Source organism: Artemia franciscana, chromosome 18, assembly GCF_032884065.1.
Source record: "Artemia franciscana chromosome 18, ASM3288406v1, whole genome shotgun sequence".
Classification (NCBI taxonomy): domain Eukaryota; kingdom Metazoa; phylum Arthropoda; class Branchiopoda; order Anostraca; family Artemiidae; genus Artemia; species Artemia franciscana.
In genome coordinates this window covers 24,363,878-24,379,598 of record NC_088880.1, presented here as the reverse complement: position 1 = coordinate 24,379,598, position 15,721 = coordinate 24,363,878, and the positions used below count along the sequence as shown (strand labels likewise).

Here is a 15,721-nt window from a genome sequence, read left to right as displayed (position 1 = left end):
TCAATAAATATTAAAAATAAAAGAGGACCTAGTATAGAGCCCTGGGGTACTCCGCAAGTTATCGTACTAGCTTCAGAAGTAAAACACCCATTCACCACAACCTGCTTTTGGTCACTTAAATAAGATTCAAACCAAGACAAACTCTTTCCAGTAACACCGATTTTTTCCAGCTCAAGTAATAACTGTTTATGGTCAATTGTATCAAAAGCCTTTTTCAAATCCAGGAATAAAGCAGCTGGAATCAGACCTGCTTCAAACGACGTATTTACCCAGTCAACAAGTTTAATGGTTGCCATTTCTGTGGACATTTTTTTTTCTAAAACCAAATTGAGTATTTATAAGAATTGTATTATTTTCAACGTAATCAGTTAGCCTGGATCCTATCACCTTTTCATATATCCAGGTTGTCAAAAAGCCATATCTGCAATACATTAGGTACAAATTTGAACTTCCAGGGAATGTTGAGGAGCATAAACATTGAAGTTTTTCGATGTTTGCATATAGTATATGTTGTCATTAATTACAGCAAATGTAGTGTCACATTAATAATATATATATAGTACCTTCTGACTAGTTTATAATCCACCCTAACTTATCCTTAAAGATTAAACTTAATAATCCAAGCTGTTCTTGACACATTGCTTTGTCATCTTTATGAAAATCTACATGCTCATAGTTTATTTTGATTAGCCTAGCTTAACATGCACCTAAATATTCCTTGGATAATTAAGTACTAATGCAACAAAAATTTTGACTAAACATCAGATCTTGTCCAAATTTGTACTTATAATCAAGCATTTGAATTCTCCTGCAGAAAACTGAAAAAGGAGGAAACTACCAACCAATTTGCAAGTATTGGTATATAGGCTACGTAAACAACTTTTAATTTCCCTTCTAATGAATGTCTAGAATTATTGAGGAGGAATTATCTGGGGGAGGGTGAATTTCCATGGGGTGGGGTACTTTCTGGGGGAATACACATAGCCTCCAACTGGCTAGTCATTCTTACCAACTGACTAGGGTGACATTAATATTAAAATTATTTCACTTGTTTTTTTAACAGCTGAGAAAAATCTTCTTCTATTGATTTTATGTCACTTATTTCTATCAACTCATTTATATAATACAAAAAGTTCATCCAGTTAAATAGTCTAGCTGTGCTTCATCACTGTTTTACCAATTAAATATTTTTATTGGCTGGCTGAAAACATTGGGGGATATTCCTTTACCCCAAAATGTGGAATGCCCCAGGCACTTCCTGAGTAGGCTACTAAGGGGTCTTAATTATGCTATGAATAAGCCTAATGCCTTGCCTAGTCTACTGGTGGAAGATCAACCCTCACTTTCAAAAAGGAAAATAGGCCAACATTCATTTTACAGCAGGGTGGGGAAGCCATGGAATGACCTTCCACTTGAAACATTTTTAACAGATGACATAGACAGATTAAAAAAAACTAACAGAAACACATTTTCATGGTAAATCGTTTTTAAATTGTTTATAGCCTAGTATTATTTGTCAGTGTTTGTTGTAGTTGTTATTTTCATGGATTTGTATGCCTGTATTATGTTGTCAGTTTTGTCATAACTTCTTTTTATTATGTTTAGTGTGACAAGCTTGAAAGCTTACCATATTTGGTATTAATAAATAAATAAATAAATCAATAAAGGCAAAAACATTGGGGGATATCCCTTTACCCCAATAATTGGAACGCCTCAGGGCACTTCTTGAGTACTAAGGGGTTTTAATTAGGCTATGAATAAGCCTAGTTTAATACCTTGCCTAGTCTACTGGTTAAAGATCAATAACCTATCCCTAGTCTCTAACTAGCCCATATATCTATAGGTATATTGGCTATATAAATAACTTTCAATCTCTCTTTTAATGAAGGTCTATAACTATTGAGAAGGAATTATCTGGGGGGGCTGAATTTCCATGGGGTGGGGTGCTTTTTTGGAGAAATACACCATAGCCTCCAACTAGCTAGTCAATTTTACCAACTGATTTGGGTTATAGACCTATTACCAATAAAACTATTTCACTTGTTTTTCACCAGCTGAGACCAATCTTCTCCTATTGATTTTAAGTCACTTATTTCTATCAACCCATTTATCTAATACAAAAAGTTCATTCAATCAAATAGCCTAGCAGTGCTTCACTACTGTTTTACCAACTAAATATTTTTTATCAGCTGGCTGAAAACATAGGGGCATATTCCTTCACCCCAAAATATGTAATGCTCCAAGGCACTTCTTGAGTACTAAGGGGTCTTAATTAGGCTATGTCTAAGCACAATGCCTTGCCTAGTCTACTGGTAAAAGATCAATAACCTAGCCCTAGGCTAGTCTCCAACCACACAACTAAAATACAATTGAGAAAGTAAGCTCAAAGCAATAACTTTTTCAGCTTTCTTACCCAGTGAGGAAATAAAATTATGAGAAACAGTGATCCTTTCTGGTTTCAACAATAAATCTTGTCAAGTACCAAATACAAATACCAATAATTAAAAATTCAAATGGAATAGATGGCGAAATCGTTGTTTGATTGCTGTCGTGAGGCAGCGAAACTAAAAACTTTTTAGCAGCAGAACCGCTTATAGGCCAAAATTTAGCTAATAAGCGTCCGCCAATGAGCAAAATCAGGAAGTGACTATCCACCCAGTCTTATTTTAAATATATCCACGTCATATTACGATTCCTGAAAAAAACTGGTTATCAGAAATAAAATCCTGTGTGTGTGCCTGGAACATACATTAACAAAAAGTTTTTATCATAAGGGTTTAATTAATCTTAACTTAATATCAGCACGAACGAACAAAATGGGCTGGGCTTTGTGCCTCAACGGTTTTCAAAATTTATAATTCCTGTTTTGGCTTCTAAGACCACTCTTATACAGACATTTTCATTTGTTGGGAGTTTTAGTAGTGCTATGGAATAGGTCTTTCAATTGAATAGCAAAACTTCCAATGCCAACTTTTTTTGTCCTTTCAATGCTCCAACTTCCTAACACCATCTGTCAGCAACTCTGAGAGATTGGGACAATAATTTTGGATTCTGACCAACCTATAGATGTTCTATTCTTAGCTGCTTCATCTGTCATTTCATTACCATCAATCTCCAGCCTTAAGTCCACTTCTTTATAGTTTGGTTTCCATAGGATGATAATTTAGAGTTTCATATTTTAAGGGCTAATCTTGAGAAGAAAATTTTTTGTTCTCTGATTTTTGTGACATTAGAAATTTGGATAATCGTTCTTATTAAATTTGTCACTGAACAAGTGAAATTCCCTAAATACATTGCAATGTTAATTTTCCTAAGTTACGAAAAGAGATCCTGCTATCTGACCCAACATAAGAGCAAAATGATATTTTGCATAAGTGATCTTTGACATTTGACCTAAAATTTTGCCGGTTGGATTTTTCTTATTTATTTCCAGGAAATAGAAAAAGATCTAATATAAAATCTTGTAGCTTCTTTTAAAAAAGCTCTAGAGGCTAAAAAATGGAAAATTTGAGGCAATCGAAAGTGCTAAAAATTCAAAAAACAACGTTTGAAATTAATTGGCCGGATTGAAAATTCTAGATTCTTTTAATTTATTCCTCCAGGATTGTTTATCTGTTTTTATATTTTGGACTATTGAACAGCATGGATAAAAGCGAAAAATTCAAATTAAATTCAAACTGTAGCTCTTTTTTTATTTACTTTATTCCAAACTTTTCAGCTTTCTAATCCGATTCGTTAACTTTCTGCACATTTAGGAAAAAATTTAATTTTTACTCTTTTTTTTTTCTGTTTAACATAACTCCACTTTATACCCCCCTCGCTGGAAACATATCCCAGGCAAGGACGGGTCATACTTGTGTTTAAGCGCCTAATTGCAATTTATTGGAGTTTATCTGCTGAGAGAATAACATAAAAATGACCAGGAGAAAAAGATTAATAAAGGATGGCTTAATCTAAAACAGGTGCGGTAAGTGCATAACTTATAAATAATTTGATTGTTTGGATTAAGAATTTGGTTCAGTTTTTGATCGGTAGCCTAGTAGTTTTAGGCCTCACGATCGTGGGGAGGCAAGGTACACCACAATAGGGTATAAAATACAACCATAGCGTTACCCTCATTCTTGAAACGGTTGAAGGGGGCAAACAGTAACCAGGGAGGGTGGGAAAGGGGTATTGGGTCTGAAGAAATTAAGTTCCTGTCCCAGAGGGAACGACTGAAGAATTCCAAACTTCTGTTGGTGTTCGCAAGGATGCATCCTCTCATTTCGCATATTTAATCACACCATCCACTGTGTATTGTCGCATATTGAAGTGATCAATCGGGCAACGACAGGAGGGATTGGGCAACGCTGGAAGGAGAACTTCTCTGACTACAACCTCTCAAGTCTTCTCAAAATGTCAAAAAGCAGAGAGCAGCATAGTTGACATATACATCCGTTCGTGAGAACAGAGGCACCGAGACGACCACCAAGGCCGGATGTGACTTAAGCTAAAACAAAAAAAGCAAGTCAAGTTCCAAGCCAACTGATGGCAAAGACAGATCTAGAACATTTTTCTTGGGGGAGGAAGGATTCCATTTGACAAGGACGTCAATAATTGACTGAATTGGCACGTTTGTTTTAAAAAAAGAGCAAAAGCGAAATGAGAGTAGAATAATCAGATGCCGCTTAAGACCAATTCGGCAAGAGCAACGAAATACATTAAAAGTCCAAAAGATTATATTCAGATCCCGGGTATGGAACAAGAAAGATCGTGTAAAAGTGATAATAGACAAGGGCATACGCGTCATAATTTGATTTGGGGGGGGGGTCTAAGTATCTCAGGATAAATAGCAAACTCTTCCTCTCTCTTTCTGTTTCAATCTCTCTTTTTCTCTCTCTCTCTACTCTTCGGTAACTATTCATTATTTTATCTGTATAAACAACTTTGTCGTTTGATTCGGCCTCAGTCGCGTCTATTGTTTATTGTTTTTAGTAATAAATGAATCTGAAATTAATCAGCATAATTTTGTATAAGGCCATTACTTAATTAATTTAGGTTATATCTGAATCCTTTAGATATCTTATATAGATTAAACAAAAAAACAAGTTTTTGAAATGAAAGTAAGGAGCGACATTAAAACTTAAAACGAACAGAAATTACTCCGTATAGGAAAGGGGCTTTTCCTCTTCGACACCCCGCTCTTTACGCTAAAGTGTTTGATTGTTTTAAAAAGGAGAGTTGCGAGAAAGAATCAAACTTTAGCGCAAGGAGCGGGGTGTCGAAGAGGAAAAGCCCCTTTCATATACGGAGTAATTTCTGTTCGTTTTAAGTTTTAATGTCGCTCCTTACTTTCATTTCAAAAAACTCGTTTTTTTATTTAATTTCTGAAAGTTTTTGAATTAATGCATGTCTGATTTTGGCTCTCCGTACATAAGTTATTAAAATGAAATTTGCATATTAATGCAAATGCGCTGGAGATGCTCTAAATGCGCTGGTGACCACCAGAACTCCAAAGAAAACCTGTGTCAACTTGTCATGAAATTTGCTCTCTGTGGCTCCTCCGACCACCCCTGTTATTCGTATAAATGTCCAGAAGCACAGAAACTACTGCTTAAGAAATGAACAGTCAAACAAACACAAGTACAAGTACTTTACAAGATTTTACGTTTCTTAATAATTTGTCACTGTGCAATAATGTTGTTTTTAATTATTACGATGACCAAAATAATCTGTCCACCAACACCTTAGCTAGCCCCGATAGCCCTTTAAACCAAATTAACTGTAAATATCTCGACACTTTTGATTTTGTGAAAAATGTGAAACCTAAGCTAATGGAAGAGACCAAACTTAATGTAATTTGCTTTAATATCAGAAGCATACGGGATAAGTGGGCTAATTTTAAAGATTTAATTTTAACAAATGGTTACTGCCCTTTCGACGTAATTGGAATAACGGAGACGTGGCTTTCAGAAATTGATGATACTAATGATTTTTCCCTCACTGGCTTTCAAGCTATTCATATTGAAAGAAAATTAACCAAGTCCTCTGGTGGCATTTCTCTTTACATCCGATCAAGTCTAAAATTCACCAGACTATTAGATTGTGAATTCTTGTTCTCGCAACCTATAATAATAGATGCATTTATTCAATAATCGTCGACATAAGTGTAGACGAGAATTCTTTTATTTTTTCGTTATTTTATAAACCACCCTCATTTCCGACACCTTTCTTTTGTAATCAGTTTGATGATTTTTCTAGTTTTATTAATTTACCACAAAAGAAGGCAATAGTTTTTGGGGACTTCAATTGTAATTTATTAAATGTTAGTAATAAAAATGATAGTGATACCTTCTTTGAAACATTTACCTCAAGTGGTCTTCTTCCCACAATCCTTTTTCCTACTAGAATTGATCCCATGATGTCTACCACTACTTTAATTGATAACATTTTTGTATCCACTTCCCTGGGAAACCACCTGTCCTCCAAAATAATATTTTCTGACCTGTCAGATCACTTTCCAATCTATCTTTCCTTACCCTCCCTATCAGCTACTCAACCCCGTAGAACTAATACCCCTACGTCTAATAGAATATATAATACTGTGAATATGAACCGGTTCACGGATTGTTTGAAATCCTTCGACTGGTCCAAGACTTTGGATTGTCAGGATGTTAATTCAGCCACAAGTAGTTTTACACAGGGATTGAGTGATCTTATTAGTTCAACCTTTCCAGTTCGTAAATCAAACCGAAAAACTACCCATATACGCCCCTGGATGTCAAATAGCCTGATAATCTCTTCATACCGAATAAATGACCTATATAAGTTAGCTTGCAAAACTAGTAGCGTTATTGACCTGACTAATTATAAAAAATACAAAAACATATATACCAAACTCATCCGGGAAGCAAAGAAAAATTATTATTATTCAAAAATCTCTCACTGCAAAGGGAACTTGCAAAAAATTTGGTCTACAATAAATGAAATCCTTTGAAAAAAAAGGAGTTCAAGATCTGTTCCTATTAACCTTAGGGACATCAGTGGCAGATTAATTGACCCAATTTTAGTACCGGATGCTTTTAATAATTATTTCACTAATATTCCAAATGCTAACTCCTGTTCCTTCTCACAGTCAGTACACCCTAGCAAGAATCCCAGATCCATGTTTTTCTCTCCAACTGATCGCAAAGAGGTGCTTCAAGTTATCGAATCTCTCTCTAATAGTAGTACACCTGACTTCTTTGGCATAAGTAATAAGCTTCTTAGGACCGTATCTTCCTATATTTGTGAACCCATTGTGCACATAGCAAACCTGTCTATGACCAATGGAGTCTTCCCAGAAATATTTAAATCAGCAATTGTTATCCCGATTCATAAAAAAGGCGATCCGTCTGAGATAAGCAATTATCGTCCAATCTCACTTCTCCCAGTTATATCTAAGGTGCTCGAGAGAATTATATTCCGACGTCTTTCTCCCTTTGTATTTGGGAATCATTCATCAGATTCGTTGATTTCTCCTCATCAATATGGCTTCCGTGCCAAATTTTCAACTGCTCATGCACTAATAGACGCCACACAGTTTATACGTTCCCAACTTGACCTTAAAAATACTGTATTGGGCTTATTTCTGGATTTTTCAAAGGCCTTTGACATGGTTGATCACAGTGTTTTATTAAGTAAACTCAATAGCCTAGGGATTCGCGGAGTTCCTTTCTCATGGTTCGGCTCTTATCTCTCTGGTAGAGTACAGAGTGTGAGTCTGGGCGGGGTGACTTCACATCCCCTACCTGTCCGGAGGGGCATCCCACAGGGCTCTGTTCTTGGTCCAATACTTTTTCTCCTTTATGTTAATGATTTGATTACGGACCTGGGTCTATCACTGCACCCAGTACTTTTTGCTGACGATAGCAACGTTTTCATCACCGGTCCTAATTTACCATCCGTCGTCATCTCTATTCAAACCCTTCTGAATAGAGTACAGGAGTGGTGTCTCGTTAACTGCATGACCATTAACAGCAAGAAAAGTCAGGTGGTATTATTTCAAACCCCTTACAAAAAAATGAAGTTCAGCCAGCACTATGCCTAAAATATTCTACCAATCTCCTCCCGCAGGTCGAAGTTGCCAAGTTTCTTGGTGTCCACATAGACTCCTGCCTATCATTTGCAACACATGTGTCCTATATCAGAGCCATAATTTTGCGACAGGTAAGTATAATTAATCGTGTGAATTATTTTCTTCCTCCCGATATCCTTGTCACCCTTTATTATTCTTTTATTTACCCATATATCTCATACTGCGGATCTGTATGGGGCAATACTTATCCTTCAGTTACCAATAAATTAAAATCTGCTCAAAACCGTGCCGTCAAAGCAGTTTTTCGGTTGCCACGACTATATCCCACCAAGGACTTGTACTCCGATTTTGGTATTATCCCTTTTGAACAAATCATCAAAAAGTTAAATCTATCCCTTGCATACTCCGCTTACCATAAAAATCTTCCTCCCCACTTATTATCTTATTTTAATAGTAATAATTCTGAAGGCCACTGTCTCCGTTCATCCAACCGTTCCTTCATTGTCCCCAGGTGTATCTCTAGTTCCGCCCAGCGATCCCCAATTTATAAATCTATAATTCAATGGAATTTAATACCCTCCAGTGTCGAGCTATCCACAAGTTTTCGGACGCTATATAACAATGTACTAAAATCTTGATATTATATTTCTCTAAATGTTTGTTCAATTTGCTTTAATTACCCTTGTTTTCTCTTTTCTTTTCTTTTTTTTCTTCTCTCTCTTTTTCATTTACAATTTTTTGTTGTTTTGGTCCTTAACAAGTTCGCTTCTAGGATCTTTATTATTATTGTTGTTATGTGTTTTCTTTTCTTTTTGAATAAATTGAATTGAATTGAATTGAATTCTTTTTTTGGCTAAATGGCTTTCTCTTAGTTTTGATCAGACGATTTTCAGAAATAAGGGGTGGGGAAGGAGGCCTAGTTGCCCTCCAATTTTTCGGCTACTTAAAAAGGCAACTGGAACTTCTAATTTTTACCGAACGTTTTTATTTAAAAAAATATACGTAACTTAAGAATTAACTTACGTAACAAACTTATATATTCGTGTATTTTGATTATATATATGAGGGGGTCTGTCCCCTCGTTAATGTCTCGCTCTTCACACTAAATCTTAAGTTTTGTCCCAATTCTTTAAGAATGACCCCTGAATCAGAAAGACCGTAGAATAAATAGTTGAAATTACTAAAACTAATTTAGCATAAAGAGCGAAGTATTTATCTCCTTCTAAATACCTCGCTCTTTATGCTAAAGTATTTTTAGAACCCCTCATATGCGTAATAATCTTTGTTCGTTTTAAGTTTTAATGCTTCTCCTTACTTTCAATTGAAAAAACTTTTTCATGTTTATATTTTCATTGTTTTTTTTTTAATAGTAATGCTAGAAAATCCTGCGCCTTTTCATTGAATTTCTCCTCCCCCATGAAATATTCCTCCAAGGAAAGATCCTCCCATATAGCCCCCTCCCCTGAACCCCACACCCAAACGAAAAAAATCCCCTTGAAAACGTCGGTACACTTCCCAATAACCATTACTGCATGTAAATATTGGTCAAAGTTAGTAACTTGCAGCTCCTCCCCCAGGGACTGTGGGGGGTAAACCATCCCCGAAGACATAGTTACTATGGTTTTCGACTATGTGGAATAAAATGGCTATCTCAAAATTATGATCCGTTGACTTTGGGAAAAAAATGAGCTTGGGAGGGGGCCTATGTGCCCTCCAATTTTTTCGGTCACTTAAAAAGGGCACTAGAACTTTTCATTTCCGTTAGAATGAGCCCTCTTGTAACACTCTCGGACCACATGGTCGATACGATGACCCCTGGGGAAAAAAACAAAAACAAACAAACAAACAAATAAACACGCACCCGTGATTTGTCTTCTGGCAAAAAATATGAAATCCCACATTTTTGTAGATTGGACCTTGAAATATTTTCTACAGGGTTCTCTGATACGCTGAATGCGAGGGTGTGATTTTCGTTACAATCCTATGACTTTTAGAAGGTGTTTCTCACTATTTTCCAAAATAAGGCAAATTTTCTGAGGCTCGTAACTTTCGATGACAAAGACTAAATTTGATGAAACTTATATATTTAAAATCAGCATAAAAATCCGATTCTTTTGGTATATCTTTTAGCATCGAAATTCCGTTTTTTAGAGTTTCGTTTACTATTGAGCCGGGTCGCTCCTTACTACAGTTCGTTACCACAAACTGTTTGATTACATCTAAAAGAGTATATTCCAAGTCCTGTGTATGGAAAAAGAAAAGTTGCGTAAAAGCGATAATAGACAAAGGCAAACACATCGTAAGTGGACGGGGGGAGGGGTCTTTAATAAAATTGGCTGGTTAGCAAACTCTGAATTGAATTGCTATCATTACTGAGAAGCCGCCAAGTCTAGTCTTTGGAAGATACCAAGAAGGGGGAATGGTCTAAAATTTACAGAATTTTTCCAAAAATTTTACAGAAAATTTACAAAAAATTTACAAAATTTATCATTTTATTTTTTAGTGTATGTTTACACTAGGAAAGCTTCCTCGAATCTCTGTATTTTTTTTATAACAGTTTCAAATAAAACCTTAAATTACCTTAAATTGCAACTTGGAGCAATTGAAGGATTTTCCATCCTGTAACATTGCTCAGCATTTCTTCAAAAATTGCCATGTGGATCGATTCGGAATTGTTTTGAATATTGAGTTGGTTTTATTGACTAGGGTTTATGTTCTGGTCTGGGACTCCAAGGTGTCCCATTCCAGCCTCCATTCCTTATTGCTCCACTCCTTGTCAAGTGAGACTTTGAATTCTTTGACGGTCTTACTGGATACAGTATGATCGCTCAGGGAGTTCCACTGGTCTACTACCCGATTGGTTAGGAAGTGATGGCGTTCCCCCCTCTGAGCGTTGACCTTTATGAGCTTCTTAGAATGACCCCTTGTCCGCTTTGATGAATCGATGCAGCAGAGACCATGAATTGGATTGTTGTGAATCAATTTGTAAGTGTTAATCATGTCACCCCTTTTTCTTCGGTAAGTCATACTGCATAAGTTCAGAGTTTGCAGTCTCATTGGGTAAGGAAGATGTTGGCACCCGTCTACTATCTTTGTTGCTCTCCTCTGTACTTTCTCTATATTGTCCTTGTCCACTTTGTAAAGGGAGATGCAATTGACATGCCAGTTTCTAGCCTTGGTCTGACAAGACTCTTGTATAGCTTGGTGATTGTTCGTAGAGATCTAGTCGCGAATGTTCGTTTAATTGTCCCTAAAGCGCGGTTCGCACTAGCTACAATCTTTTCAGTATGACTTCGAAACTTTAACTGGCAGTCAACTATGACACCCAAGTCTCTTTCCTCTGTAAGTGCAACTAGGGGGTTCTCTTTGACCAGTTATTTGGTTTTGCATGGTGTAAATATGTTTTTGATTTTTATTGCCAAAATGTAAAACTTTACATTTACTTGAATTAAATTCAAGTAGCCATTGTCTAGCCCAGTCATCTAGCTTGTCGAGATCGGCTTGGATTGAGGCAGCCTCCGCCCAAGATGTTGCTGCCTTGATGAGCTTAGAATCATCTGCATAGAGTGTGAGAAGGTTTTGGAGTATTTCAGGAGCATCATTGATATATATGTTGAAAAGTGATGGCCCAAGCACGGTTCCTTGGGGAACTCCGCTAAGAGCTGCTATGGGTGATGATAGTACACGTACTCCTTTATCATTAATAACTGCAACTCTTTGGGTTCGCTCTTCCAGGATGTCTACAATCCATTCAATGATGTCCAAGTGGATGCGACAAGCTTGAAGCTTTCTTTTCAGCCTTAGGTGTGCAACTTTGTCGAATGCTTTTGCTTGATCTAACAAAATCATATTCACGGGTGTCTCTTTTTCCAGTAGTTTAGTGACTTCATTGTATGACTGTATTAGGTTTGTGGCCATGGGATGCCCATTTCGGAAACCGTGCTGATTTGGAAATATGATGTTGTTGTATGTCAAATGCTAAGTGACAGCATCATTTATGATTCCCTCGAGAATCTTTGAAGTTACTGATGTTAGAATTATTGGCCTATAATTTTCAGCTTTGTCTTTGGAGCCTTTCTTGTGTAATGGTATAACAGTAGCTTTTTTCCAGTCAGGGGGGGGGGACAGCATTTTCCTTTAGTGATTTCTTGAAGATTTTTGCTAAAGGTGAGGATATTAGTTCAGCAATCTCTTCGAGTAGTCTCGGGTGTATACCGTCTGGTCCTTTCGACTTCGATGCGCCAAGCTTTTCCAGTCGTTTTTGGACATCTGATTGAAAAATGACAACCCTTGGCATTGTTACAATGACAGGATATTCCCAGGTATCGGGGATGTTTCTAGAGTTTTCCACTGTGTAGACTGAGGAATCTTGTTTGTTTAAGGTTTCCGCTATCTCTGCAAATCGGTGATTTTCAGATAGCGTCGTTAGGTAGGGAATGGAAAGTCGTCTTGGCTTTGCTTATGATACATACTTCCAGAACTTCTTTGGATTAGTTTTAGTTTCTGTAGCAATGATATCCTCATGATTTTTTTATAGAGTATCGTGTAATCTTTCTCAGTCTATTCCTTGCTTTTTTGAATTTATCATATTGTTTTCGAGAATTAGTTCGCCTGTATTTGCCCAGTATCTGTTCTTTCTGTTCATTTCCCGTTTTATGGACCTTGTCAAGTAAAGTAGGGTGCGTGGCCTCTTGATATATGAGACAGTGGTACATGTCTCCTCGTGCTTTAGCATTATTTCCTTGACATGGTGTATTTTCTGCTAGATAAGTGAGGAAAGCAGAATTCATACCATGACACTCATGATACTGGGGGGAATACCCTAAGCCATCAGCCCAGCTTACTTGAGGAAGGTTAAAATCTCCGATTATTAAAATGTTCTTTGGATTCTTATCTTGTAGCAACTGCAGGGCCTTTCAAAGTGCCAGTTCAGACTCCATTAGGTTTGGGCAACTTGGGCTCCGATAAAAAGTGGCTGAAACTAGACTTTCTCGGGGTAGCACAATCTCTATAGCTAAATATTTAACCCAATCCAAAACATTAGTAAGAGATATTCCTCTTCTCGGGTCATCTTGTAAGTTTGTAAATAGAAAATATCCAGCAATTCCAATGTGGGCATCGTCCGAGGGGTTATTTGTATTCTTCGGCTTAATTTCAGTTACGCAAATCACATCATAATAATTTTTTGCTGCTAAGATCCGTAACTCCATTAGTTTATTTGGCAAGGAGTCCACGTTTGTGCTCAATACTTGAAGAAACTTAGAGCGATGACTTTTAATGTTTTGTACTAGATCACTTGGGCTACTATCACTTATTACACTAGCTGTTTGGGCATCTTCATAACTCGTGGATACCGTATTCCTTTCCGAATATGTACATCTATTGTCACTAAAGTCTAAATATTTTGAACTATCGGATCTATTTACACTAGTGGGGAAGGGAAAGTTCCCAACCCCACTCGCTACTGTTTTTTTGGGACAATGCAACTTTTACGGATAACAAGGAGGGTGTTCCAGGTGAAAAATCAAGTAACTTTAAAGTAACTAGAGAAGCTACTTGAATTTTACATTCAGCAGGAACGGCTTTTGAAGTAACTAAGGTCTTATTCAGATAGAAAAAAAATATTACGACCAAGATTTTGATAACATTTGTTTTAGACTCATTTAGTCTGAATTTAGAATAACTTCCTGTGCATAAGTCCTTGTAAATATTGTAGCTGAGGCCACCGACCAGTAGAGGAAACTCTTAGAATATTTTGGAACTGATCTTGAAATCAACAAAATTAGATACACTCTAGGGGTGTATGAATAGGATATTCTAGGCTAGTTGCATGTTTAAACTTGTTTGTCTTGGGTATAGTTTAAATAACGTAACCTCTTGCCAAGATAGCAGAAAGTAGCTAAACTAGAATTTTTAGTGACAATAGATGTACATATTCGGAAAGGGATACGGTATCCACGAGTTATGAAGATGCCCAAACAGCTAGTGAAATAAGTGATAGTAGCCCAAGTGATCTAGTACAAAACATTAAAAGTTAAAGTTAAAAAGTTAAAACACTAAGGTCTTATTCAGATAGAAAAAAAATATTACGACCAAGATTTTGATAACATTTGTTTTAGACTCATTTAGTCTGAATTTAGAATAACTTCCTGTGCATAAGTCCTTGTAAATATTGTAGCTGAGGCCACCGACCAGTAGAGGAAACTCTTAGAATATTTTGGAACTGATCTTGAAATCAACAAAATTAGATACACTCTAGGGGTGTATGAATAGGATATTCTAGGCTAGTTGCATGTTTAAACTTGTTTGTCTTGGGTATAGTTTAAATAACGTAACCTCTTGCCAAGATAGCAGAAAGTAGCTAAACTAGAATTTTTAGTGACAATAGATGTACATATTCGGAAAGGGATACGGTATCCACGAGTTATGAAGATGCCCAAACAGCTAGTGAAATAAGTGATAGTAGCCCAAGTGATCTAGTACAAAACATTAAAAGTTAAAGTTAAAAAGTTAAAACACTAAGGTCTTATTCAGATAGAAAAAAAATATTACGACCAAGATTTTGATAACATTTGTTTTAGACTCATTTAGTCTGAATTTAGAATAACTTCCTGTGCATAAGTCCTTGTAAATATTGTAGCTGAGGCCACCGACCAGTAGAGGAAACTCTTAGAATCTTTTGGAACTGATCTTGAAATCAACAAAATTAGATACACTCTAGGGGTGTATGAATAGGATATTCTAGGCTAGTTGCATGTTTAAACTTGTTTGTCTTGGGTATAGTTTAAATAACGTAACCTCTTGCCAAGATAGCAAAAAGTAGCTAAACTAGAATTTTACCACAATTATTTTTTCTGCATTGTTTCCTGATTGATTAAGCTAGCCTAACCTAGGCTATATCTTAAATTTAACCCACTGTATAAAATTGACCTACATTGTTCACAAAAAGAAAAGCAGAATGCTGCATAAATAACTTAATGCCAAATTTATTATGGAAAGGTATTAATTTTGCAATAAATCTGTGGGCATTAACCTAGATTTGGTTTAAATATCCTGTTTCTATATTAATTTCAGTGCATTAGTGTCTGAGATAGCATACAGTAGTGTTGATTATTGAAACTATTTGGCTTAGGCCTATCACTTTCTTACATTCAGTTGAACTATTAAGGTTAGAATTTTAGACTAGGCTAGTTAAAATTTCCAAATGATGGCCTTTTCACTAGGCTATCTTGAAAAGTATTTGAGCTTACTAAATGATTTTTTAATAATGGATCTGCATCAAATGAGAAGGAGTTCCCCTAGATTTGGCAAAATATTTCGGGAATTTTCATTGAAATATATATATTTTGGTACATCCATCAAGGAACCCCCCTCCTCAGATTTTCAAAATACATTGCCTTTCCCCTCCCATTTACAGTTTTGTAAATTAGTGCCATTTGTGAATTAGCATAGCAGAAAGACTTTGGTTTTGTCCTAGATTTTGTTTTATTTTATACTTGACTGATTTCAGCTTATTCATAGAAAATTGTAAGGGTTTCATGTCTTCATTTTTATGGAATTTGTTTTTTTTATTTATTTGCATAATTTTATAGTATTTGCTTATGAATAGGTTAAACTTGTATCAGATCAAAGGTATAAGCTATATAAAAAATGCCAATTTTTCAT

At 36.1% G+C, this 15,721-nt stretch overlaps 1 protein-coding gene across 1 annotated transcript in view; it reads right to left on the bottom strand.

Moving 5' to 3' along the window:
- LOC136038406 (low-density lipoprotein receptor-related protein 1-like) overlaps positions 1–2,527 on the bottom strand; it is a 99,976-nt gene extending 97,449 nt beyond the window's left edge. Inside the window, exon 1 of the mRNA XM_065721479.1 lies at positions 2,414–2,527. The gene's annotated coding sequence lies outside the window, so the exon portion shown is untranslated. The remainder of the gene's footprint in view (positions 1–2,413) is intronic.
- Between the last annotated feature and the right edge of the window lie 13,194 nt (positions 2,528–15,721).